We start from the raw sequence: 26,618 nt of genomic DNA, 5'->3' as shown, positions 1-26,618 counted from the left end.
CTAAAACTTTAACGTACTTACCCCCACTACCCGGAATCAAAAGTCCCCTAAAGACTTTGTCCTTCCTAATAGATTGCAGCAAAGGCTCTATTGCACAAATGAACAGTATGGGCGACAATGGACACCCCTGCCTAACCCCAGAAAAAATCTCAAAACTATCAGAAAAGAAACCATTAACCTGAATCTTGCTCTTAGCCCCTTCATACAATCCATGCAACAATTTAACCAGATGCTCTGGAAACCCCATCTTCCTTAACACACAAAACAAGTACGTATGTGCCACCCTATCAAAGGCCTTCTCGAAGTCAAGCACACACACAATCACCCCTTTCTTCCTCACCATACAATCCCCGATCATATCTCTCACCAACATCACATTCTCATGGATCCTCCTCTTTGGAACTGCACACCCTTGATCCTCCATAACAACATTTGAAATTACCTCTCTCATACGGTTAGCCAAAAGTTTGGCAAAGATTTTGTAGTCAACATTCAAAAGAGTTATCGGACGCCAATTACCTACCACACGCCTATCCCCCTTTTTGAACAACAATACCACTATACCTTGCTTCATACTCTCAGTCATCCCACATCCAGAAAACAAACACTTCATAATAGCCACCAGATCTTTCCCAACAATCTCCCAATACTTAGCATAAAACTCCCAAGGGATACCATCACCCCCTGGAGCCTTGTTTTTAGCAGACTTGGAAACCACATACTTAACCTCATCCTCCATAATTTCACCTAACAAGAAAGGAAACTCAGACACAGGCACAAAGTTATCAATCACACTCAAAAAACCACCCAACTCACACTCCTTCCTTTTATATAAAGACTTATAATAATCAGCCACTACCCCAATCACATCCTTCCCATACACCTCACAACCATTCTTGTCCAACATAACATTCATGTCGCGTCCACCCCCACACATCCTCTTAAAAAAGAAACTTGTACACTTTTCATTCTTCTCTCTCACCTCAATTTTAGATCTCAAAATAATTTTCCTACCCTCCTCCCCAAACCATTCTTTTATCTCTCTCTTGGCCCTTTCCAACTCGTACTTAACGTCCAAACCCAAAGATTTGCATTTATGCAAATAGGAAAACCTCCTATTTTGCCACTTATACAAACATCTCCTTTTCCTAGCTCTCATATACCCAGCTTTCCTAAAGAACACACCAATCCTTACTTTCACCCAGTCCCACCATACCAACAAATTTGCAAAACCTTTCTTTTTCCTAACCCAACATGCATACTTCCTGGCAAACTCGATTTTCATCCTTTCATCCTGCAGAAATCTAACATTCATTTTCCATACTCCACGCCCATGAAACAAATTAGCAATCTCAAAACTCCCCACCAAACACTCATGGTCAGAAAAACACACCCTTTCTTGTATATAATTAACACATTTTACAGCAGATGAAGAAAAAAAGAAGTAGTCTAAACGGGACTCGGTCCGACCATCTTCCGCATGGTATGTATAGGGACCTGGCTTAGAATCCACAGCATCTTTCATTGAAAAATCAGACATCAGACGATTCCAGAGATTTCCAGTCACGTCAATTTTGGATTCCACTGAACCAGCTCTACCCCTTTTGTCCAGGACACAATTAATATCACCAACCACAAAAGTTGGAATTCTGCCATGCAAAAAAAACCGCAATTTCTCAAAAAGGGCAAGTCTCTGCTTCTTGTCAGCATGCGCATAAATGTTGATTAGTTTAAATTTCCACCCCCTGAAACACAAAATCAAGCACACACACCTACCCTCCTCCACAACTACACTTTGCAATATAGAAATGTCCCTATTTTTAATCAAAATCCCCACTCCGTCATTCTTATTTATGGGAGAGAATGACCACACCACTTCACCAAAATCCCATTCATTCTTCTTAGGCGCCCTATTTAAACCACATTCTTGCACACATACCACATCACAACCTTTAGAAGCTAGAAAATCCAGCACACATGCACGCTTGTATGCCGACTGGAAGACCCTCACATTCTGTGAGGCAATATTCAGCTTCAAAGTCATGAAAAAACACTAAACAAAAAAAGAACATGGAGACAAAAAACTCAAGTTCCACTACTGCCAAACTGAATAACTTCTTCCAGTACAGCCACCTGTTCACTGGAAAGAAAACTTTGACCAGGAGAAATAGGGTCTTCAGTGACCCCTGAAGCAGGGCCCTCACTAATGGTTGGCTCCGGACTCAAAACATCAAACACATTACGTGACACAAAGGAAGGCTTCTCCAAAGGCCCCTTCTTCAACCTTTTAACTCCTTTGCTGCCCTTTTTTGAAAAAACTTTATGAAAGCCTGCAGCAAGCTCAATGGCAGATATCTTTTCCTTGCCCAGACTTTCACCATCAGATGAGGACATTTCAATCAGATCAGAGTCAAGTTCCTCGGCACCCATATCTAGACTTTCACTCTCCAGGAAGCCAGCAATAGTCCCAGCATTCCCCTGGGCAGATTCAGGCTTCTCAGCTACTTTGCATACTTCAAGGGCGTCATTAGCCTCCACTCCAAGCACCTGGAGGACCTCAGACACCACCAGTCCAGTACTACTCTCCCCAGCAGGCACATCAGCTGGAGCAGGATGGGACTCCACCTCTTCCACAGGCATTACAGGAGGTATTACACCAGCACCCTCACCATCCTCCACAGAGTGGAGCTTTGCACGTATGTTAAGGGCATCCATTTTCCTATCAAAACGCCTCCTCTCAACGGTATGCTGTGCACTCAGACTTGGGCAGGACCTGCATGTATGATCCACACCCCCACACAGATCACACACAGGGGGGTAAGGGCAAGCCCCTGCATCATGTCCAGTTCTTTTACAGTTCCTGCAGGTAACCCCTTGCTGGCAGTCCTCCTTTAAATGCCCATAACGGAAACAACTACGGCAGAAGGTAGGTTGCCCAGGGTAGTGGAGAAACCCCCTATTACCCCCAATTGAAAAATTCGCTGGAGGATGCATGGTCCCTCCAACACCTTCAGAGTCAGGTTTAAAGCGGACCCAAAACTTCAAATTCCCATTGTAAACGCCAAAAATATTCCTTTGGGCTATGCCTCCCTTCACAGAGGAACAATATCTTGACAAAAAAGCCTTGATTAAAGTAGTGTCAATGAAGGGATTAAACATATGTACAACAAGAGGCCTCTCAACAGCCGAAAATAAAGGAGTAACAGAAATGTACCTCATATGCTGGTGGTCTTTGTGCTCCTTTAGATATTGGAAAAAATTAAGGCAATCTTCTTCACGGTAAAAGGAAATGTCATAATTACCAGAAGATGGGAATTCTTGAATGCAGAAAATCTTATCCAACTCGATACATGCCAGATCCATAAGCACATCCTGCACAATATGCCCCAACTGTAAGGAATGCTTCATTTCAGCAGCAACAGTCAGCCGAACAGTATTCTTGATGGCAGCCATTCCTAGTACAATGCCCACGGCACTCGATCGCAGCTCCAAAAACGCCGGAAGTCGCCTTCCACGCCAAAAGCCCCCCGACCCAGACCCAGCAGGGTTCCCCCAACTGGATCTGAGCCAAAAGGCCGAGAAGCGATAACCAGAATTGGTTTCAAACTACGGAGCCACCCAAGGATCCTGAAAAGTCCATTTGTGGAGATGAGCTCCTGGACTCCCGTTAAGAAGACATGTTGTCAACCTCTAGATCCCTTACATGCCTGCACTTTTCGGCTTGCTGCTGCTGCAATCCACGCATTTTAGATCTGCATAACTCCACCTCTTTAAACACAGCACCTTCACCCCCTGCTGTTCCCACCCGCCTCAACACCGTTGGAAGGGAGGAGAACCAATTAAGGCGGGGGGTGGGGTGGAACGAGCAGCTGTCTACCCTTAGCAGGAGGGCTCCTGATTACATACCTCTCCTGCTGCTGCTGCTGCTGGCTGTCCAGCAGCAGACTGAAGGTGGCTGCTGCTGTGCACAGGTATATAAAGGCTCAGAGCCTATTATGACACGCGCAGCCAGCGTTCCATTGCCACATTCCATCTACTGCAGGCAGGATACCTGGCTGGCTGAATGTCGCTGAGAAGCTCACAGAGACCGCCATAAGCAACAGTTTAACAGAATGCCACAGACTAATCAACCAAACTTTTTGGGTTGGGTTCTCTTTTATAGTCTGCAGGCATTAAATGAAAGAAGTCAGTGTTCCAGCAGAAGGAGACAACGTTTCAGAAAAGGCATTGTAGCAAACCAAAAAAGAAATTTTAAGCGCAGCAGAGTAACCAGCGCACATACCTGTTAGCTCAGGTGAGTTTAAAAGGCTGCTGTTGATAACAAGGGCATTTGCTAAATAGATGGTGTGTGTGCAACAATATACTGAAAGGTCAATTATATTGTGCAGCTTATCTCACCACCTGTAGTTATTTAGGTGAAAGCTCCAAAATGCTTGCCTAATATGTCTGTTTATCCAAAAGGAAGTAAAAAGGGAGAGCTAGAAAGATAGCATTGCATCACATTACATGGCAATGCAATGCACAGTTGCTGAAGTTGAACCAAAATGAGCTTGTAATCTGGCTTCTGCAACTTTGAACATGAAAAATCCAATGAGGAGAAGAAAAGCAAAGCCAAAGAGTCCATCCCAAAATCCGACAAACAAGCAAAATGAACAAAAAACATTGAATTCAATTCTTTCTGATTTTAGAAACTGCATTAAAGAAGGGGTGCACCGGTCCTGGAGATACTGCAATACCAGGTCAATGCGTGGAGTGGACAGAGCAAGCTCTTTTTCCATCTCCCTGTTCTAAAAATCCATTTAATATATGGTCCCCAGATAGGGGACGTATCAGATATTAAACTGATAAGAACAGATACTACACTTGATCTTAGCCAAAAGGCCGAGAAGCGATAACCAGAATTGGTTTCAAACTACGGAGCCACCCAAGGATCCTGAAAAGTCCATTTGTGGAGATGAGCTCCTGGACTCCCGTTAAGAAGACATGTTGTCAACCTCTAGATCCCTTACATGCCTGCACTTTTCGGCTTGCTGCTGCTGCAATCCACGCGTTTTAGATCTGCATAACTCCACCTCTTTAAACACAGCACCTTCACCCCCTGCTGTTCCCACCCGCCTCAACACCGTTGGAAGGGAGGAGAACCAATTAAGGCGGGGGGTGGGGTGGAACGAGCAGCTGTCTACCCTTAGCAGGAGGGCTCCTGATTACATACCTCTCCTGCTGCTGCTGCTGCTGGCTGTCCAGCAGCAGACTGAAGGTGGCTGCTGCTGTGCACAGGTATATAAAGGCTCAGAGCCTATTATGACACGCGCAGCCAGCGTTCCATTGCCACATTCCATCTACTGCAGGCAGGATACCTGGCTGGCTGAATGTCGCTGAGAAGCTCACAGAGACCGCCATAAGCAACAGTTTAACAGAATGCCACAGACTAATCAACCAAACTTTTTGGGTTGGGTTCTCTTTTATAGTCTGCAGGCATTAAATGAAAGAAGTCAGTGTTCCAGCAGAAGGAGACAACGTTTCAGAAAAGGCATTGTAGCAAACCAAAAAAGAAATTTTAAGCGCAGCAGAGTAACCAGCGCACATACCTGTTAGCTCAGGTGAGTTTAAAAGGCTGCTGTTGATAACAAGGGCATTTGCTAAATAGATGGTGTGTGTGCAACAATATACTGAAAGGTCAATTATATTGTGCAGCTTATCTCACCACCTGTAGTTATTTAGGTGAAAGCTCCAAAATGCTTGCCTAATATGTCTGTTTATCCAAAAGGAAGTAAAAAGGGAGAGCTAGAAAGATAGCATTGCATCACATTACATGGCAATGCAATGCACAGTTGCTGAAGTTGAACCAAAATGAGCTTGTAATCTGGCTTCTGCAACTTTGAACATGAAAAATCCAATGAGGAGAAGAAAAGCAAAGCCAAAGAGTCCATCCCAAAATCCGACAAACAAGCAAAATGAACAAAAAACATTGAATTCAATTCTTTCTGATTTTAGAAACTGCATTAAAGAAGGGGTGCACCGGTCCTGGAGATACTGCAATACCAGGTCAATGCGTGGAGTGGACAGAGCAAGCTCTTTTTCCATCTCCCTGTTCTAAAAATCCATTTAATATATGGTCCCCAGATAGGGGACGTATCAGATATTAAACTGATAAGAACAGATACTACACTTGATCTTAGCCAAAAGGCCGAGAAGCGATAACCAGAATTGGTTTCAAACTACGGAGCCACCCAAGGATCCTGAAAAGTCCATTTGTGGAGATGAGCTCCTGGACTCCCGTTAAGAAGACATGTTGTCAACCTCTAGATCCCTTACATGCCTGCACTTTTCGGCTTGCTGCTGCTGCAATCCACGCGTTTTAGATCTGCATAACTCCACCTCTTTAAACACAGCACCTTCACCCCCTGCTGTTCCCACCCGCCTCAACACCGTTGGAAGGGAGGAGAACCAATTAAGGCGGGGGGTGGGGTGGAACGAGCAGCTGTCTACCCTTAGCAGGAGGGCTCCTGATTACATACCTCTCCTGCTGCTGCTGCTGCTGGCTGTCCAGCAGCAGACTGAAGGTGGCTGCTGCTGTGCACAGGTATATAAAGGCTCAGAGCCTATTATGACACGCGCAGCCAGCGTTCCATTGCCACATTCCATCTACTGCAGGCAGGATACCTGGCTGGCTGAATGTCGCTGAGAAGCTCACAGAGACCGCCATAAGCAACAGTTTAACAGAATGCCACAGACTAATCAACCAAACTTTTTGGGTTGGGTTCTCTTTTATTGTCTGCAGGCATTAAATGAAAGAAGTCAGTGTTCCAGCAGAAGGAGACAACGTTTCAGAAAAGGCATTGTAGCAAACCAAAAAAGAAATTTTAAGCGCAGCAGAGTAACCAGCGCACATACCTGTTAGCTCAGGTGTGTTTAAAAGGCTGCTGTTGATAACAAGGGCATTTGCTAAATAGATGGTGTGTGTGCAACAATATACTGAAAGGTCAATTATATTGTGCAGCTTATCTCACCACCTGTAGTTATTTAGGTGAAAGCTCCAAAATGCTTGCCTAATATGTCTGTTTATCCAAAAGGAAGTAAAAAGGGAGAGCTAGAAAGATAGCATTGCATCACATTACATGGCAATGCAATGCACAGTTGCTGAAGTTGAACCAAAATGAGCTTGTAATCTGGCTTCTGCAACTTTGAACATGAAAAATCCAATGAGGAGAAGAAAAGCAAAGCCAAAGAGTCCATCCCAAAATCCGACAAACAAGCAAAATGAACAAAAAACATTGAATTCAATTCTTTCTGATTTTAGAAACTGCATTAAAGAAGGGGTGCACCGGTCCTGGAGATACTGCAATACCAGGTCAATGCGTGGAGTGGACAGAGCAAGCTCTTTTTCCATCTCCCTGTTCTAAAAATCCATTTAATATATGGTCCCCAGATAGGGGACGTATCAGATATTAAACTGATAAGAACAGATACTACACTTGATCTTAGCCAAAAGGCCGAGAAGCGATAACCAGAATTGGTTTCAAACTACGGAGCCACCCAAGGATCCTGAAAAGTCCATTTGTGGAGATGAGCTCCTGGACTCCCGTTAAGAAGACATGTTGTCAACCTCTAGATCCCTTACATGCCTGCACTTTTCGGCTTGCTGCTGCTGCAATCCACGCGTTTTAGATCTGCATAACTCCACCTCTTTAAACACAGCACCTTCACCCCCTGCTGTTCCCACCCGCCTCAACACCGTTGGAAGGGAGGAGAACCAATTAAGGCGGGGGGTGGGGTGGAACGAGCAGCTGTCTACCCTTAGCAGGAGGGCTCCTGATTACATACCTCTCCTGCTGCTGCTGCTGCTGGCTGTCCAGCAGCAGACTGAAGGTGGCTGCTGCTGTGCACAGGTATATAAAGGCTCAGAGCCTATTATGACACGCGCAGCCAGCGTTCCATTGCCACATTCCATCTACTGCAGGCAGGATACCTGGCTGGCTGAATGTCGCTGAGAAGCTCACAGAGACCGCCATAAGCAACAGTTTAACAGAATGCCACAGACTAATCAACCAAACTTTTTGGGTTGGGTTCTCTTTTATAGTCTGCAGGCATTAAATGAAAGAAGTCAGTGTTCCAGCAGAAGGAGACAACGTTTCAGAAAAGGCATTGTAGCAAACCAAAAAAGAAATTTTAAGCGCAGCAGAGTAACCAGCGCACATACCTGTTAGCTCAGGTGAGTTTAAAAGGCTGCTGTTGATAACAAGGGCATTTGCTAAATAGATGGTGTGTGTGCAACAATATACTGAAAGGTCAATTATATTGTGCAGCTTATCTCACCACCTGTAGTTATTTAGGTGAAAGCTCCAAAATGCTTGCCTAATATGTCTGTTTATCCAAAAGGAAGTAAAAAGGGAGAGCTAGAAAGATAGCATTGCATCACATTACATGGCAATGCAATGCACAGTTGCTGAAGTTGAACCAAAATGAGCTTGTAATCTGGCTTCTGCAACTTTGAACATGAAAAATCCAATGAGGAGAAGAAAAGCAAAGCCAAAGAGTCCATCCCAAAATCCGACAAACAAGCAAAATGAACAAAAAACATTGAATTCAATTCTTTCTGATTTTAGAAACTGCATTAAAGAAGGGGTGCACCGGTCCTGGAGATACTGCAATACCAGGTCAATGCGTGGAGTGGACAGAGCAAGCTCTTTTTCCATCTCCCTGTTCTAAAAATCCATTTAATATATGGTCCCCAGATAGGGGACGTATCAGATATTAAACTGATAAGAACAGATACTACACTTGATCTTAGCCAAAAGGCCGAGAAGCGATAACCAGAATTGGTTTCAAACTACGGAGCCACCCAAGGATCCTGAAAAGTCCATTTGTGGAGATGAGCTCCTGGACTCCCGTTAAGAAGACATGTTGTCAACCTCTAGATCCCTTACATGCCTGCACTTTTCGGCTTGCTGCTGCTGCAATCCACGCGTTTTAGATCTGCATAACTCCACCTCTTTAAACACAGCACCTTCACCCCCTGCTGTTCCCACCCGCCTCAACACCGTTGGAAGGGAGGAGAACCAATTAAGGCGGGGGGTGGGGTGGAACGAGCAGCTGTCTACCCTTAGCAGGAGGGCTCCTGATTACATACCTCTCCTGCTGCTGCTGCTGCTGGCTGTCCAGCAGCAGACTGAAGGTGGCTGCTGCTGTGCACAGGTATATAAAGGCTCAGAGCCTATTATGACACGCGCAGCCAGCGTTCCATTGCCACATTCCATCTACTGCAGGCAGGATACCTGGCTGGCTGAATGTCGCTGAGAAGCTCACAGAGACCGCCATAAGCAACAGTTTAACAGAATGCCACAGACTAATCAACCAAACTTTTTGGGTTGGGTTCTCTTTTATAGTCTGCAGGCATTAAATGAAAGAAGTCAGTGTTCCAGCAGAAGGAGACAACGTTTCAGAAAAGGCATTGTAGCAAACCAAAAAAGAAATTTTAAGCGCAGCAGAGTAACCAGCGCACATACCTGTTAGCTCAGGTGAGTTTAAAAGGCTGCTGTTGATAACAAGGGCATTTGCTAAATAGATGGTGTGTGTGCAACAATATACTGAAAGGTCAATTATATTGTGCAGCTTATCTCACCACCTGTAGTTATTTAGGTGAAAGCTCCAAAATGCTTGCCTAATATTTCTGTTTATCCAAAAGGAAGTAAAAAGGGAGAGCTAGAAAGATAGCATTGCATCACATTACATGGCAATGCAATGCACAGTTGCTGAAGTTGAACCAAAATGAGCTTGTAATCTGGCTTCTGCAACTTTGAACATGAAAAATCCAATGAGGAGAAGAAAAGCAAAGCCAAAGAGTCCATCCCAAAATCCGACAAACAAGCAAAATGAACAAAAAACATTGAATTCAATTCTTTCTGATTTTAGAAACTGCATTAAAGAAGGGGTGCACCGGTCCTGGAGATACTGCAATACCAGGTCAATGCGTGGAGTGGACAGAGCAAGCTCTTTTTCCATCTCCCTGTTCTAAAAATCCATTTAATATATGGTCCCCAGATAGGGGACGTATCAGATATTAAACTGATAAGAACAGATACTACACTTGATCTTAGCCAAAAGGCCGAGAAGCGATAACCAGAATTGGTTTCAAACTACGGAGCCACCCAAGGATCCTGAAAAGTCCATTTGTGGAGATGAGCTCCTGGACTCCCGTTAAGAAGACATGTTGTCAACCTCTAGATCCCTTACATGCCTGCACTTTTCGGCTTGCTGCTGCTGCAATCCACGCGTTTTAGATCTGCATAACTCCACCTCTTTAAACACAGCACCTTCACCCCCTGCTGTTCCCACCCGCCTCAACACCGTTGGAAGGGAGGAGAACCAATTAAGGCGGGGGGTGGGGTGGAACGAGCAGCTGTCTACCCTTAGCAGGAGGGCTCCTGATTACATACCTCTCCTGCTGCTGCTGCTGCTGGCTGTCCAGCAGCAGACTGAAGGTGGCTGCTGCTGTGCACAGGTATATAAAGGCTCAGAGCCTATTATGACACGCGCAGCCAGCGTTCCATTGCCACATTCCATCTACTGCAGGCAGGATACCTGGCTGGCTGAATGTCGCTGAGAAGCTCACAGAGACCGCCATAAGCAACAGTTTAACAGAATGCCACAGACTAATCAACCAAACTTTTTGGGTTGGGTTCTCTTTTATAGTCTGCAGGCATTAAATGAAAGAAGTCAGTGTTCCAGCAGAAGGAGACAACGTTTCAGAAAAGGCATTGTAGCAAACCAAAAAAGAAATTTTAAGCGCAGCAGAGTAACCAGCGCACATACCTGTTAGCTCAGGTGAGTTTAAAAGGCTGCTGTTGATAACAAGGGCATTTGCTAAATAGATGGTGTGTGTGCAACAATATACTGAAAGGTCAATTATATTGTGCAGCTTATCTCACCACCTGTAGTTATTTAGGTGAAAGCTCCAAAATGCTTGCCTAATATGTCTGTTTATCCAAAAGGAAGTAAAAAGGGAGAGCTAGAAAGATAGCATTGCATCACATTACATGGCAATGCAATGCACAGTTGCTGAAGTTGAACCAAAATGAGCTTGTAATCTGGCTTCTGCAACTTTGAACATGAAAAATCCAATGAGGAGAAGAAAAGCAAAGCCAAAGAGTCCATCCCAAAATCCGACAAACAAGCAAAATGAACAAAAAACATTGAATTCAATTCTTTCTGATTTTAGAAACTGCATTAAAGAAGGGGTGCACCGGTCCTGGAGATACTGCAATACCAGGTCAATGCGTGGAGTGGACAGAGCAAGCTCTTTTTCCATCTCCCTGTTCTAAAAATCCATTTAATATATGGTCCCCAGATAGGGGACGTATCAGATATTAAACTGATAAGAACAGATACTACACTTGATCTTAGCCAAAAGGCCGAGAAGCGATAACCAGAATTGGTTTCAAACTACGGAGCCACCCAAGGATCCTGAAAAGTCCATTTGTGGAGATGAGCTCCTGGACTCCCGTTAAGAAGACATGTTGTCAACCTCTAGATCCCTTACATGCCTGCACTTTTCGGCTTGCTGCTGCTGCAATCCACGCGTTTTAGATCTGCATAACTCCACCTCTTTAAACACAGCACCTTCACCCCCTGCTGTTCCCACCCGCCTCAACACCGTTGGAAGGGAGGAGAACCAATTAAGGCGGGGGGTGGGGTGGAACGAGCAGCTGTCTACCCTTAGCAGGAGGGCTCCTGATTACATACCTCTCCTGCTGCTGCTGCTGCTGGCTGTCCAGCAGCAGACTGAAGGTGGCTGCTGCTGTGCACAGGTATATAAAGGCTCAGAGCCTATTATGACACGCGCAGCCAGCGTTCCATTGCCACATTCCATCTACTGCAGGCAGGATACCTGGCTGGCTGAATGTCGCTGAGAAGCTCACAGAGACCGCCATAAGCAACAGTTTAACAGAATGCCACAGACTAATCAACCAAACTTTTTGGGTTGGGTTCTCTTTTATAGTCTGCAGGCATTAAATGAAAGAAGTCAGTGTTCCAGCAGAAGGAGACAACGTTTCAGAAAAGGCATTGTAGCAAACCAAAAAAGAAATTTTAAGCGCAGCAGAGTAACCAGCGCACATACCTGTTAGCTCAGGTGAGTTTAAAAGGCTGCTGTTGATAACAAGGGCATTTGCTAAATAGATGGTGTGTGTGCAACAATATACTGAAAGGTCAATTATATTGTGCAGCTTATCTCACCACCTGTAGTTATTTAGGTGAAAGCTCCAAAATGCTTGCCTAATATGTCTGTTTATCCAAAAGGAAGTAAAAAGGGAGAGCTAGAAAGATAGCATTGCATCACATTACATGGCAATGCAATGCACAGTTGCTGAAGTTGAACCAAAATGAGCTTGTAATCTGGCTTCTGCAACTTTGAACATGAAAAATCCAATGAGGAGAAGAAAAGCAAAGCCAAAGAGTCCATCCCAAAATCCGACAAACAAGCAAAATGAACAAAAAACATTGAATTCAATTCTTTCTGATTTTAGAAACTGCATTAAAGAAGGGGTGCACCGGTCCTGGAGATACTGCAATACCAGGTCAATGCGTGGAGTGGACAGAGCAAGCTCTTTTTCCATCTCCCTGTTCTAAAAATCCATTTAATATATGGTCCCCAGATAGGGGACGTATCAGATATTAAACTGATAAGAACAGATACTACACTTGATCTTAGCCAAAAGGCCGAGAAGCGATAACCAGAATTGGTTTCAAACTACGGAGCCACCCAAGGATCCTGAAAAGTCCATTTGTGGAGATGAGCTCCTGGACTCCCGTTAAGAAGACATGTTGTCAACCTCTAGATCCCTTACATGCCTGCACTTTTCGGCTTGCTGCTGCTGCAATCCACGCGTTTTAGATCTGCATAACTCCACCTCTTTAAACACAGCACCTTCACCCCCTGCTGTTCCCACCCGCCTCAACACCGTTGGAAGGGAGGAGAACCAATTAAGGCGGGGGGTGGGGTGGAACGAGCAGCTGTCTACCCTTAGCAGGAGGGCTCCTGATTACATACCTCTCCTGCTGCTGCTGCTGCTGGCTGTCCAGCAGCAGACTGAAGGTGGCTGCTGCTGTGCACAGGTATATAAAGGCTCAGAGCCTATTATGACACGCGCAGCCAGCGTTCCATTGCCACATTCCATCTACTGCAGGCAGGATACCTGGCTGGCTGAATGTCGCTGAGAAGCTCACAGAGACCGCCATAAGCAACAGTTTAACAGAATGCCACAGACTAATCAACCAAACTTTTTGGGTTGGGTTCTCTTTTATAGTCTGCAGGCATTAAATGAAAGAAGTCAGTGTTCCAGCAGAAGGAGACAACGTTTCAGAAAAGGCATTGTAGCAAACCAAAAAAGAAATTTTAAGCGCAGCAGAGTAACCAGCGCACATACCTGTTAGCTCAGGTGAGTTTAAAAGGCTGCTGTTGATAACAAGGGCATTTGCTAAATAGATGGTGTGTGTGCAACAATATACTGAAAGGTCAATTATATTGTGCAGCTTATCTCACCACCTGTAGTTATTTAGATGAAAGCTCCAAAATGCTTGCCTAATATGTCTGTTTATCCAAAAGGAAGTAAAAAGGGAGAGCTAGAAAGATAGCATTGCATCACATTACATGGCAATGCAATGCACAGTTGCTGAAGTTGAACCAAAATGAGCTTGTAATCTGGCTTCTGCAACTTTGAACATGAAAAATCCAATGAGGAGAAGAAAAGCAAAGCCAAAGAGTCCATCCCAAAATCCGACAAACAAGCAAAATGAACAAAAAACATTGAATTCAATTCTTTCTGATTTTAGAAACTGCATTAAAGAAGGGGTGCACCGGTCCTGGAGATACTGCAATACCAGGTCAATGCGTGGAGTGGACAGAGCAAGCTCTTTTTCCATCTCCCTGTTCTAAAAATCCATTTAATATATGGTCCCCAGATAGGGGACGTATCAGATATTAAACTGATAAGAACAGATACTACACTTGATCTTAGCCAAAAGGCCGAGAAGCGATAACCAGAATTGGTTTCAAACTACGGAGCCACCCAAGGATCCTGAAAAGTCCATTTGTGGAGATGAGCTCCTGGACTCCCGTTAAGAAGACATGTTGTCAACCTCTAGATCCCTTACATGCCTGCACTTTTCGGCTTGCTGCTGCTGCAATCCACGCGTTTTAGATCTGCATAACTCCACCTCTTTAAACACAGCACCTTCACCCCCTGCTGTTCCCACCCGCCTCAACACCGTTGGAAGGGAGGAGAACCAATTAAGGCGGGGGGTGGGGTGGAACGAGCAGCTGTCTACCCTTAGCAGGAGGGCTCCTGATTACATACCTCTCCTGCTGCTGCTGCTGCTGGCTGTCCAGCAGCAGACTGAAGGTGGCTGCTGCTGTGCACAGGTATATAAAGGCTCAGAGCCTATTATGACACGCGCAGCCAGCGTTCCATTGCCACATTCCATCTACTGCAGGCAGGATACCTGGCTGGCTGAATGTCGCTGAGAAGCTCACAGAGACCGCCATAAGCAACAGTTTAACAGAATGCCACAGACTAATCAACCAAACTTTTTGGGTTGGGTTCTCTTTTATAGTCTGCAGGCATTAAATGAAAGAAGTCAGTGTTCCAGCAGAAGGAGACAACGTTTCAGAAAAGGCATTGTAGCAAACCAAAAAAGAAATTTTAAGCGCAGCAGAGTAACCAGCGCACATACCTGTTAGCTCAGGTGAGTTTAAAAGGCTGCTGTTGATAACAAGGGCATTTGCTAAATAGATGGTGTGTGTGCAACAATATACTGAAAGGTCAATTATATTGTGCAGCTTATCTCACCACCTGTAGTTATTTAGGTGAAAGCTCCAAAATGCTTGCCTAATATTTCTGTTTATCCAAAAGGAAGTAAAAAGGGAGAGCTAGAAAGATAGCATTGCATCACATTACATGGCAATGCAATGCACAGTTGCTGAAGTTGAACCAAAATGAGCTTGTAATCTGGCTTCTGCAACTTTGAACATGAAAAATCCAATGAGGAGAAGAAAAGCAAAGCCAAAGAGTCCATCCCAAAATCCGACAAACAAGCAAAATGAACAAAAAACATTGAATTCAATTCTTTCTGATTTTAGAAACTGCATTAAAGAAGGGGTGCACCGGTCCTGGAGATACTGCAATACCAGGTCAATGCGTGGAGTGGACAGAGCAAGCTCTTTTTCCATCTCCCTGTTCTAAAAATCCATTTAATATATGGTCCCCAGATAGGGGACGTATCAGATATTAAACTGATAAGAACAGATACTACACTTGATCTTAGCCAAAAGGCCGAGAAGCGATAACCAGAATTGGTTTCAAACTACGGAGCCACCCAAGGATCCTGAAAAGTCCATTTGTGGAGATGAGCTCCTGGACTCCCGTTAAGAAGACATGTTGTCAACCTCTAGATCCCTTACATGCCTGCACTTTTCGGCTTGCTGCTGCTGCAATCCACGCGTTTTAGATCTGCATAACTCCACCTCTTTAAACACAGCACCTTCACCCCCTGCTGTTCCCACCCGCCTCAACACCGTTGGAAGGGAGGAGAACCAATTAAGGCGGGGGGTGGGGTGGAACGAGCAGCTGTCTACCCTTAGCAGGAGGGCTCCTGATTACATACCTCTCCTGCTGCTGCTGCTGCTGGCTGTCCAGCAGCAGACTGAAGGTGGCTGCTGCTGTGCACAGGTATATAAAGGCTCAGAGCCTATTATGACACGCGCAGCCAGCGTTCCATTGCCACATTCCATCTACTGCAGGCAGGATACCTGGCTGGCTGAATGTCGCTGAGAAGCTCACAGAGACCGCCATAAGCAACAGTTTAACAGAATGCCACAGACTAATCAACCAAACTTTTTGGGTTGGGTTCTCTTTTATAGTCTGCAGGCATTAAATGAAAGAAGTCAGTGTTCCAGCAGAAGGAGACAACGTTTCAGAAAAGGCATTGTAGCAAACCAAAAAAGAAATTTTAAGCGCAGCAGAGTAACCAGCGCACATACCTGTTAGCTCAGGTGAGTTTAAAAGGCTGCTGTTGATAACAAGGGCATTTGCTAAATAGATGGTGTGTGTGCAACAATATACTGAAAGGTCAATTATATTGTGCAGCTTATCTCACCACCTGTAGTTATTTAGGTGAAAGCTCCAAAATGCTTGCCTAATATGTCTGTTTATCCAAAAGGAAGTAAAAAGGGAGAGCTAGAAAGATAGCATTGCATCACATTACATGGCAATGCAATGCACAGTTGCTGAAGTTGAACCAAAATGAGCTTGTAATCTGGCTTCTGCAACTTTGAACATGAAAAATCCAATGAGGAGAAGAAAAGCAAAGCCAAAGAGTCCATCCCAAAATCCGACAAACAAGCAAAATGAACAAAAAACATTGAATTCAATTCTTTCTGATTTTAGAAACTGCATTAAAGAAGGGGTGCACCGGTCCTGGAGATACTGCAATACCAGGTCAATGCATGGAGTGGACAGAGCAAGCTCTTTTTCCATCTCCCTGTTCTAAAAATCCATTTAATATATGGTCCCCAGATAGGGGACGTATCAGATATTAAACTGATAAGAACAGATACTACACTTGATCTTAGCCAAAAGGCCGAGAAGCGATAACCAGAATTGGTTTCAAACTACGGAGCCACCCAAGGATCCTGAAAAGTCCATTTGTGGAGATGAGCTCCTGGACTCCCGTTAAGAAGACATGTTGTCAACCTCTAGATCCCTTACATGCCTGCACTTTTCGGCTTGCTGCTGCTGCAATCCACGCGTTTTAGATCTGCATAACTCCACCTCTTTAAACACAGCACCTTCACCCCCTGCTGTTCCCACCCGCCTCAACACCGTTGGAAGGGAGGAGAACCAATTAAGGCGGGGGGTGGGGTGGAACGAGCAGCTGTCTACCCTTAGCAGGAGGGCTCCTGATTACATACCTCTCCTGCTGCTGCTGCTGCTGGCTGTCCAGCAGCAGACTGAAGGTGGCTGCTGCTGTGCACAGGTATATAAAGGCTCAGAGCCTATTATGACACGCGCAGCCAGCGTTCCATTGCCACATTCCATCTACTGCAGGCAGGATACCTGGCTGGCTGAATGTCGCTGAGAAGCTCACAGAGACCGCCATAAGCAACAGTTTAACAGAATGCCACAGACTAATCAACCAAACTTTTTGGGTTGGGTTCTCTTTTATAGTCTGCAGGCATTAAATGAAAGAAGTCAGTGTTCCAGCAGAAGGAGACAACGTTTCAGAAAAGGCATTGTAGCAAACCAAAAAAGAAATTTTAAGCGCAGCAGAGTAACCAGCGCACATACCTGTTAGCTCAGGTGAGTTTAAAAGGCTGCTGTTGATAACAAGGGCATTTGCTAAATAGATGGTGTGTGTGCAACAATATACTGAAAGGTCAATTATATTGTGCAGCTTATCTCACCACCTGTAGTTATTTAGATGAAAGCTCCAAAATGCTTGCCTAATATGTCTGTTTATCCAAAAGGAAGTAAAAAGGGAGAGCTAGAAAGATAGCATTGCATCACATTACATGGCAATGCAATGCACAGTTGCTGAAGTTGAACCAAAATGAGCTTGTAATCTGGCTTCTGCAACTTTGAACATGAAAAATCCAATGAGGAGAAGAAAAGCAAAGCCAAAGAGTCCATCCCAAAATCCGACAAACAAGCAAAATGAACAAAAAACATTGAATTCAATTCTTTCTGATTTTAGAAACTGCATTAAAGAAGGGGTGCACCGGTCCTGGAGATACTGCAATACCAGGTCAATGCGTGGAGTGGACAGAGCAAGCTCTTTTTCCATCTCCCTGTTCTAAAAATCCATTTAATATATGGTCCCCAGATAGGGGACGTATCAGATATTAAACTGATAAGAACAGATACTACACTTGATCTTAGCCAAAAGGCCGAGAAGCGATAACCAGAATTGGTTTCAAACTACGGAGCCACCCAAGGATCCTGAAAAGTCCATTTGTGGAGATGAGCTCCTGGACTCCCGTTAAGAAGACATGTTGTCAACCTCTAGATCCCTTACATGCCTGCACTTTTCGGCTTGCTGCTGCTGCAATCCACGCGTTTTAGATCTGCATAACTCCACCTCTTTAAACACAGCACCTTCACCCCCTGCTGTTCCCACCCGCCTCAACACCGTTGGAAGGGAGGAGAACCAATTAAGGCGGGGGGTGGGGTGGAACGAGCAGCTGTCTACCCTTAGCAGGAGGGCTCCTGATTACATACCTCTCCTGCTGCTGCTGCTGGCTGTCCAGCAGCAGACTGAAGGTGGCTGCTGCTGTGCACAGGTATATAAAGGCTCAGAGCCTATTATGACACGCGCAGCCAGCGTTCCATTGCCACATTCCATCTACTGCAGGCAGGATACCTGGCTGGCTGAATGTCGCTGAGAAGCTCACAGAGACCGCCATAAGCAACAGTTTAACAGAATGCCACAGACTAATCAACCAAACTTTTTGGGTTGGGTTCTCTTTTATAGTCTGCAGGCATTAAATGAAAGAAGTCAGTGTTCCAGCAGAAGGAGACAACGTTTCAGAAAAGGCATTGTAGCAAACCAAAAAAGAAATTTTAAGCGCAGCAGAGTAACCAGCGCACATACCTATTAGCTCAGGTGAGTTTAAAAGGCTGCTGTTGATAACAAGGGCATTTGCTAAATAGATGGTGTGTGTGCAACAATATACTGAAAGGTCAATTATATTGTGCAGCTTATCTCACCACCTGTAGTTATTTAGGTGAAAGCTCCAAAATGCTTGCCTAATATGTCTGTTTATCCAAAAGGAAGTAAAAAGGGAGAGCTAGAAAGATAGCATTGCATCACATTACATGGCAATGCAATGCACAGTTGCTGAAGTTGAACCAAAATGAGCTTGTAATCTGGCTTCTGCAACTTTGAACATGAAAAATCCAATGAGGAGAAGAAAAGCAAAGCCAAAGAGTCCATCCCAAAATCCGACAAACAAGCAAAATGAACAAAAAACATTGAATTCAATTCTTTCTGATTTTAGAAACTGCATTAAAGAAGGGGTGCACCGGTCCTGGAGATACTGCAATACCAGGTCAATGCGTGGAGTGGACAGAGCAAGCTCTTTTTCCATCTCCCTGTTCTAAAAATCCATTTAATATATGGTCCCCAGATAGGGGACGTATCAGATATTAAACTGATAAGAACAGATACTACACTTGATCTTAGCCAAAAGGCCGAGAAGCGATAACCAGAATTGGTTTCAAACTACGGAGCCACCCAAGGATCCTGAAAAGTCCATTTGTGGAGATGAGCTCCTGGACTCCCGTTAAGAAGACATGTTGTCAACCTCTAGATCCCTTACATGCCTGCACTTTTCGGCTTGCTGCTGCTGCAATCCACGCGTTTTAGATCTGCATAACTCCACCTCTTTAAACACAGCACCTTCACCCCCTGCTGTTCCCACCCGCCTCAACACCGTTGGAAGGGAGGAGAACCAATTAAGGCGGGGGGTGGGGTGGAACGAGCAGCTGTCTACCCTTAGCAGGAGGGCTCCTGATTACATACCTCTCCTGCTGCTGTTGCTGCTGGCTGTCCAGCAGCAGACTGAAGGTGGCTGCTGCTGTGCACAGGTATATAAAGGCTCAGAGCCTATTATGACACGCGCAGCCAGCGTTCCATTGCCACATTCCATCTACTGCAGGCAGGATACCTGGCTGGCTGAATGTCGCTGAGAAGCTCACAGAGACCGCCATAAGCAACAGTTTAACAGAATGCCACAGACTAATCAACCAAACTTTTTGGGTTGGGTTCTCTTTTATAGTCTGCAGGCATTAAATGAAAGAAGTCAGTGTTCCAGCAGAAGGAGACAACGTTTCAGAAAAGGCATTGTAGCAAACCAAAAAAGAAATTTTAAGCGCAGCAGAGTAACCAGCGCACATACCTGTTAGCTCAGGTGAGTTTAAAAGGCTGCTGTTGATAACAAGGGCATTTGCTAAATAGATGGTGTGTGTGCAACAATATACTGAAAGGTCAATTATATTGTGCAGCTTATCTCACCACCTGTAGTTATTTAGGTGAAAGCTCCAAAATGCTTGCCTAATATGTCTGTTTATCCAAAAGGAAGTAAAAAGGGAGAGCTAGAAAGATAGCATTGCATCACATTACATGGCAATGCAATGCACAGTTGCTGAAGTTGAACCAAAATGAGCTTGTAATCTGGCTTCTGCAACTTTGAACATGAAAAATCCAATGAGGAGAAGAAAAGCAAAGCCAAAGAGTCCATCCCAAAATCCGACAAACAAGCAAAATGAACAAAAAACATTGAATTCAATTCTTTCTGATTTTAGAAACTGCATTAAAGAAGGGGTGCACCGGTCCTGGAGATACTGCAATACCAGGTCAATGCGTGGAGTGGACAGAGCAAGCTCTTTTTCCATCTCCCTGTTCTAAAAATCCATTTAATATATGGTCCCCAGATAGGGGACGTATCAGATATTAAACTGATAAGAACAGATTTTTTTTTTTTTTTTTTTTTTTTTTTTTTTTTTTTTTTTTAAAACCACTCAGGTTTAGATATAAGCAAACAGTTAACCAGACTTCGTCATAAGTTATACTGCCACTTCATAAACATCATTGTGGTTTCTTTATTAAAGTATTATTCAACAAAAATACAAACAAGTAATCCTATGCCAGAGAAATTTCCAGAAAAAATATCAACGGTATTTAACCATATCCTGCCACTTAAGGTATTTCCACACACCTTCAGAATCTGTTCCACCACCACCACCTTCTCTTGTATCCCACAAATAGATTACATATAGTCTTGCTAAGATCAACCTAATACAATCATTTACTGTTAAATTTACTCTTTTAAACACACACAAATTTCTCACATCCCACAAGCTCTCCTGCACACACACCATAATAAACCACATCATCCTTTCTAGGCCACGACGACTAGCACCAAAACCAAACATAGCCACTCTCCAATCAATAAACTTCACACCAGCAACCCCTTTACACAGTCCACCCACACCTTTCCACACATCATACGCAAAATTACAATCCCACATAAGGTGCCTCACCGTCTCATTCGCTCCACAACCATCCCTTGGACATACTGCAGATCTTATGAGATCTCTTTTCTTCTGAAAATCCCTCACTGGCAAAATATTATGAAGGCCCATCCATACTATATCTCGCTGTCTATTCGACACACCTTGAATGCTTAACTTCTTCCATACCCGCGCAACTTCCATAGAACGCAATCCCACCACATTACTCTCACACTCATTCACACACATCTTCCCCATCACCTTCTTAACAAACGTAAAGTCTTTCATTGCAACTGCTAACAAATCATTCTTCCTCACAAACTTCTCAATCAAACCATACCACTCAGGACACTTAAAAGCAACAGGCACATTCTTATCACGCTTCACCCAATTCAGACCATACAGCATCCATCCAGCCAAATACTTACACATAAATGCCCCTTTATTATTCTTCCCAATCAAAATGACCGTAGTCTTAATAAAATGCAATGTTAGAAACACTTCAATATTCGGAAACTTCAGTCCCCCATACAAATATTGCTTAAACAAAATCTCTCTCTTAAGTCTTTCCATCCTACTGCCCCAAAAAAACACAAAAATTAGTTTCTCCACTTTTTTAATTTTCCTATAGGGCACTGGAAAAATACAAGAAACATAAAGCAAAATAGGGAGAATAACAGCCTTAATAATAAGAACCTTCCCTACCAAAGACAAAGAACGTAACTTCCAAAAATTCATCTTCCGCACAATCCGCTCACCACATTCATCCCAACTCTCATAACCTTTCAAATCATCATTAAAAAAAACTCCCAACACTTTAATTGCACCATCCACACCAGCCACACCATCCATCTTAATCCTATTGTCACCAAAACATTTAAACATGCATTTGTTCCAATTCACACGAAACGCTGACGCGCCACAAAAAAAATTCAACAACAATTTTACTCTCTCCATAGAGGCCACACTCTCACTCACCACTACTACATCATCCATATATCCTAAGACTTTCACAGTCATTCCACCACTCCCTGGCACTAACAAACCACGCACCACTTTCTCTTTCCGAATCATACACAGCAGTGGCTCAATCACACACACAAATAATACCGGTGACATGGGACAACCTTGCCTCACACCAGACCTAATACACACTTTCTCACTCAAAAACCCATTCACCAGAAATTCACTCACCACCTCCCCATACAATCCTCTCACGGCACGCACAAATTTCTCCGGAAAACCCATTCTACGCAAAACCTCAAATAGAAACACATGAGACACGCGATCAAACGCCTTTTCAAAGTCAACAGCCATCACCATACACTTCTGCTTTCTTACTTTACAATCCCACAACACATCTCTTAAAAGACACAGATTATCCGTCATACATCTACCAGGCACTGCACACACTTGATCTTTACCAATCACATCAGCTATAACCACACGCATCCGACACGCCAAAATTTTACTGAATACCTTGTAATCGGCGTTCAGAAGCGTAATTGGCCTCCAATTACTCAAACACCTTTTATCCCCTTTCTTATGGATTAAGACCACCACTCCCTCCTTCATTGAACCCGCAAGCATCCCATTCTCCCACATAAACTGACACACTTCCACTAAATCCATACCCATCACTTCCCACATCATAACATATAGCTCCACAGGCAAACCATCCTTCCCAGGCGTCACATTTTTCCTTGCACCAAACACCGCTTTCTTAACTTCCTCCTCAATCACTGCCTCACATAGACCAGAACATCCATCCTTATCCACCTTACAATCCAAAGTCTTAAGCACTTCTTCTTTCAAACTCTCATCCACCCACTTCCTGCCAAACAACTCAGCATAAAACGTGACCACTTCCTTCATTACATCCTCCCCACTCACACAAACACCATCCACATCAAAAATCTCCTCCATACCCTCCTTCTTACCATTTATTTTTTTAAAGAAATATCTTGAACACTTTTCATCTTTATCAAGATGGACCACCTTTGACCTAAAAATTATTTCCCTTCCCTTCCTCTCCAAAGTCCTCTTCAACTCCTCTCTCGCACTTCTTAACAAATCATCCACATCCACACCACACATCCTCATTTTCTCCAGCCATTCCACCCTCATCATTAAATCTTTATATTGACTCCTAACCATGGCAACCTTTTTATAGCCCCATCGACGAAAAAACTTTTGCACTTCATGCTTCATCCAATCCCACCACACCAACACACTTTCAAACTTACTCTTTTGAGATTTACACCAACTATATTTTTTCTTAAAATCATTCACAATTCTCTCATCCTCAAGCAAACTCACATTCAATTTCCACACACCTCTCCCATGCACCCGCCTTAAATCCCCTCTAAACTCACCTTTCAGGCACACATGGTCCGAAAAAGGAACTGAAAATTGAGAAAAACCATCACATATTATATTTTTAGAAAAAAACATCCTATCAATCCTAGATGTTATCCCACCCCTGTCAGCTTTATAGGTTGGTGGTGGTGGCTTCCCCAAATAAACCTCAGCAGCATCAAAAGAGAAAAAATCAGAAATAATGTTTGCCAATTTTTTTCCTGAGGCATCAACTTTCCCCTCAGTTACACAGTTAAAATCACCTGTTACTATCACAGGGATCCTACCAGGTAATTCTAAACATAATTTATCTAATAAACTTAACCTGTCTTCTTTTTTTGTAGGACCATAAATATTTATAATTTTAACTTTCCACCCCCTCCCACACACAACTGCAGAGATGCAACGACCCACCTCTATTACCTTATAATATTCAAAAACAAAATTTCTATTATTTAATACTATCCCAACTCCATCATTTTTATTCCCACTAGAGCCAGACCAGATATGCTGGCCATATGGCCAATCAGCGTCTTCCAGGGGTTCTTCTATACCACACTCCTGTAGACACATAATATCAAAAGAATGGTTATGTAAGAAGTCCAGAATCACAGATCTTCTAACTCTAGACTTTAAAAGTCTTACATTAAGGGACGCAATGTCCCAATTTGGTTTAGAGACCATTCTTTGGCTCAAAAACCAGAAACACCAGTCTCAGCAAAAAAACATGCCTTCCTTATCCTTTGTCATCCGGCGAACTCCCACTTAGCTGAAAGATAGTGGACTCCAAATTCTCCTCCAGGTAAGCCGTTGACGCAGGAGAAAGAGAAACCACTGGGTAATCCCGCTCACTCACCGGACTTGCCACGCATTGGCTACTTGATGGTTCAGACAACCGGGCCCTTTTATTCTTAGCGCGGTCCGGTTCCTCAGAAGACCTCACCCCAGTCTCAGTGAAGTCTCCTTGACCTCCAGCTCCCTCTTCATCCATACTTTCACTGCTCCAACTGAGAGCCGGGTCCCCTGGGATTTCCAAGGCTCCCTCACGTTCTTCACAAAAGGAGTCAATGAAACCCCCCTGATAGGAAGAAATGTCCATCTCAGCTGCCAGAACCTCTTCCACTCTCCCGGGCTCCACCAGTAGGTCAGCAGACGCCCTCACTGGAGCAGTCTCCACACGCTGTTCCACTACCTTCACCCTGGAAGAAACTGCGGCCTCAGGTGCCACACTCTTAGGCCTCGGAGAGTTCGAGACCACCTCAGAGTATGCCCTTGCCTTGCCCTCGTTCGCACGACGAGTACAATCCTTAAAGGCATGCCCCTCCATACCACAAGCATTGCAAACAATTGGATTGGTACAGTCCTTAGCAACATGCCCACTTTGGTTGCACTTGGAGCAAACAGGCACAGCAGTACAAACCTCTTGTAAGTGTCCGTACTTCTTACATTTCCTGCAAAAAACTGGGGCCTCAGGAAAGAAGAGAATACCCCTATCTCTCCCGATAGAGAAACTTTGGGGAGGGTAATGAACACCTCCAGGCTCCGAAGAACTTTCCCCAAATCTGACAAAATATCTGTATTTGCCAGTCCATAAGTTCTCCTCGTTCATGATTTTGTGACTGTTGCTCACAAAGTCACAATGCCTCTTAAGAAAAGTCGCAATGTCATGTTCGTGCACAAAGGGATTATACATAAATATGACTAGGGGAACATCACCTTTGGAGTACAAGACTGTAAAAGTCAAACCATGCAAGGTTGGATTCTTCTCCTGCTCCCTCAACTTCTTATACAGGTTCCGGCAAGCCGCCATAGATTGTAGCACCAAGACATACCGTCCTTCTTTCCGGGATTCCTGCAGGCAGACGATGTTTTCTCTTGTCACTTCCAGGATTTTGAAGATCACCTCGTGCACCATATACGACAGATTGAAACGCTCTCTGACAGCAGCATCAACTTCAATGCGGAATGCATTGCGAACCCGATTGTCATCGGTCCCAGCATAGCGTATCTTCACGCCCATTATGATCACTCTCTCGTTCCTCCTCGTTCTCCCCCTTAAGCAGCAACCGGCTTAAGCCATCAAGATGGCGATGCCGGAAGGCCAAGGGAAAACACTCAAGGACCCCAGACAAGACACTTGGTCTTAGCGAAAAGGCCGAGAAGCGATAACCAGAATTGGTTTCAAACTACGGAGCCACCCAAGGATCCTGAAAAGTCCATTTGTGGAGATGAGCTCCTGGACTCCCGTTAAGAAGACATGTTGTCAACCTCTAGATCCCTTACATGCCTGCACTTTTCGGCTTGCTGCTGCTGCAATCCACGCGTTTTAGATCTGCATAACTCCACCTCTTTAAACACAGCACCTTCACCCCCTGCTGTTCCCACCCGCTTCAACACCGTTGGAAGGGAGGAGAACCAATTAAGGCGGGGGGTGGGGTGGAACGAGCAGCTGTCTACCCTTAGCAGGAGGGCTCCTGATTACATACCTCTCCTGCTGCTGCTGCTGCTGGCTGTCCAGCAGCAGACTGAAGGTGGCTGCTGCTGTGCACAGGTATATAAAGGCTCAGAGCCTATTATGACACGCGCAGCCAGCGTTCCATTGCCACATTCCATCTACTGCAGGCAGGATACCTGGCTGGCTGAATGTCGCTGAGAAGCTCACAGAGACCGCCATAAGCAACAGTTTAACAGAATGCCACAGACTAATCAACCAAACTTTTTGGGTTGGGTTCTCTTTTATAGTCTGCAGGCATTAAATGAAAGAAGTCAGTGTTCCAGCAGAGGGAGACAACGTTTCAGAAAAGGCATTGTAGCAAACCAAAAAAGAAATTTTAAGCGCAGCAGAGTAACCAGCGCACATACCTGTTAGCTCAGGTGAGTTTAAAAGGCTGCTGTTGATAACAAGGGCATTTGCTAAATAGATGGTGTGTGTGCAACAATATACTGAAAGGTCAATTATATTGTGCAGCTTATCTCACCACCTGTAGTTATTTAGGTGAAAGCTCCAAAATGCTTGCCTAATATGTCTGTTTATCCAAAAGGAAGTAAAAAGGGAGAGCTAGAAAGATAGCATTGCATCACATTACATGGCAATGCAATGCACAGTTGCTGAAGTTGAACCAAAATGAGCTTGTAATCTGGCTTCTGCAACTTTGAACATGAAAAATCCAATGAGGAGAAGAAAAGCAAAGCCAA

At 44.3% G+C, this 26,618-nt stretch overlaps 12 non-coding genes and 1 pseudogene across 12 annotated transcripts; all 13 read right to left on the bottom strand.

Annotated features, from left to right (window-relative positions):
* Positions 1–4,702: 4,702 nt before the first annotated feature.
* Positions 4,703–4,893, bottom strand: LOC141229574 (U2 spliceosomal RNA). The gene has a single exon (XR_012296231.1). It is a non-coding gene; the product is annotated as a U2 spliceosomal RNA (small nuclear RNA).
* A 1,115-nt stretch (positions 4,894–6,008) lies between these two features.
* On the bottom strand, positions 6,009–6,199 carry LOC141229573 (U2 spliceosomal RNA). The gene has a single exon (XR_012296230.1). It is a non-coding gene; the product is annotated as a U2 spliceosomal RNA (small nuclear RNA).
* A 1,115-nt stretch (positions 6,200–7,314) lies between these two features.
* On the bottom strand, positions 7,315–7,505 carry LOC141229572 (U2 spliceosomal RNA). Its single transcript, XR_012296229.1, has one exon. It is a non-coding gene; the product is annotated as a U2 spliceosomal RNA (small nuclear RNA).
* A 1,115-nt stretch (positions 7,506–8,620) lies between these two features.
* Positions 8,621–8,811, bottom strand: LOC141229571 (U2 spliceosomal RNA). Its single transcript, XR_012296228.1, has one exon. It is a non-coding gene; the product is annotated as a U2 spliceosomal RNA (small nuclear RNA).
* Positions 8,812–9,926: 1,115 nt separating this feature from the next.
* LOC141229569 (U2 spliceosomal RNA) lies at positions 9,927–10,117 on the bottom strand. Its single transcript, XR_012296226.1, has one exon. It is a non-coding gene; the product is annotated as a U2 spliceosomal RNA (small nuclear RNA).
* Positions 10,118–11,232: 1,115 nt separating this feature from the next.
* LOC141229568 (U2 spliceosomal RNA) lies at positions 11,233–11,423 on the bottom strand. The gene has a single exon (XR_012296225.1). It is a non-coding gene; the product is annotated as a U2 spliceosomal RNA (small nuclear RNA).
* Positions 11,424–12,538: 1,115 nt separating this feature from the next.
* LOC141229567 (U2 spliceosomal RNA) lies at positions 12,539–12,729 on the bottom strand. Its single transcript, XR_012296224.1, has one exon. It is a non-coding gene; the product is annotated as a U2 spliceosomal RNA (small nuclear RNA).
* A 1,115-nt stretch (positions 12,730–13,844) lies between these two features.
* On the bottom strand, positions 13,845–14,035 carry LOC141229565 (U2 spliceosomal RNA). Its single transcript, XR_012296223.1, has one exon. It is a non-coding gene; the product is annotated as a U2 spliceosomal RNA (small nuclear RNA).
* A 1,115-nt stretch (positions 14,036–15,150) lies between these two features.
* Positions 15,151–15,341, bottom strand: LOC141229564 (U2 spliceosomal RNA). The gene has a single exon (XR_012296222.1). It is a non-coding gene; the product is annotated as a U2 spliceosomal RNA (small nuclear RNA).
* A 1,115-nt stretch (positions 15,342–16,456) lies between these two features.
* Positions 16,457–16,647, bottom strand: LOC141229624 (U2 spliceosomal RNA). Its single transcript, XR_012296279.1, has one exon. It is a non-coding gene; the product is annotated as a U2 spliceosomal RNA (small nuclear RNA).
* A 1,115-nt stretch (positions 16,648–17,762) lies between these two features.
* On the bottom strand, positions 17,763–17,953 carry LOC141229563 (U2 spliceosomal RNA). Its single transcript, XR_012296221.1, has one exon. It is a non-coding gene; the product is annotated as a U2 spliceosomal RNA (small nuclear RNA).
* Positions 17,954–19,065: 1,112 nt separating this feature from the next.
* Positions 19,066–19,256, bottom strand: LOC141229562 (U2 spliceosomal RNA). The gene has a single exon (XR_012296220.1). It is a non-coding gene; the product is annotated as a U2 spliceosomal RNA (small nuclear RNA).
* Positions 19,257–20,371: 1,115 nt separating this feature from the next.
* LOC141229699 (U2 spliceosomal RNA) lies at positions 20,372–20,574 on the bottom strand (annotated as a pseudogene).
* Between the last annotated feature and the right edge of the window lie 6,044 nt (positions 20,575–26,618).

Source organism: Phyllobates terribilis, unplaced genomic scaffold, assembly GCF_046119375.1.
Source record: "Phyllobates terribilis strain yellow unplaced genomic scaffold, ASM4611937v1 Scaffold_487__1_contigs__length_1357975, whole genome shotgun sequence".
Taxonomy (NCBI): domain Eukaryota; kingdom Metazoa; phylum Chordata; class Amphibia; order Anura; family Dendrobatidae; genus Phyllobates; species Phyllobates terribilis.
Note: the sequence above shows the minus strand (reverse complement) of the source record. Positions and strands in the feature narration are given on the sequence as shown.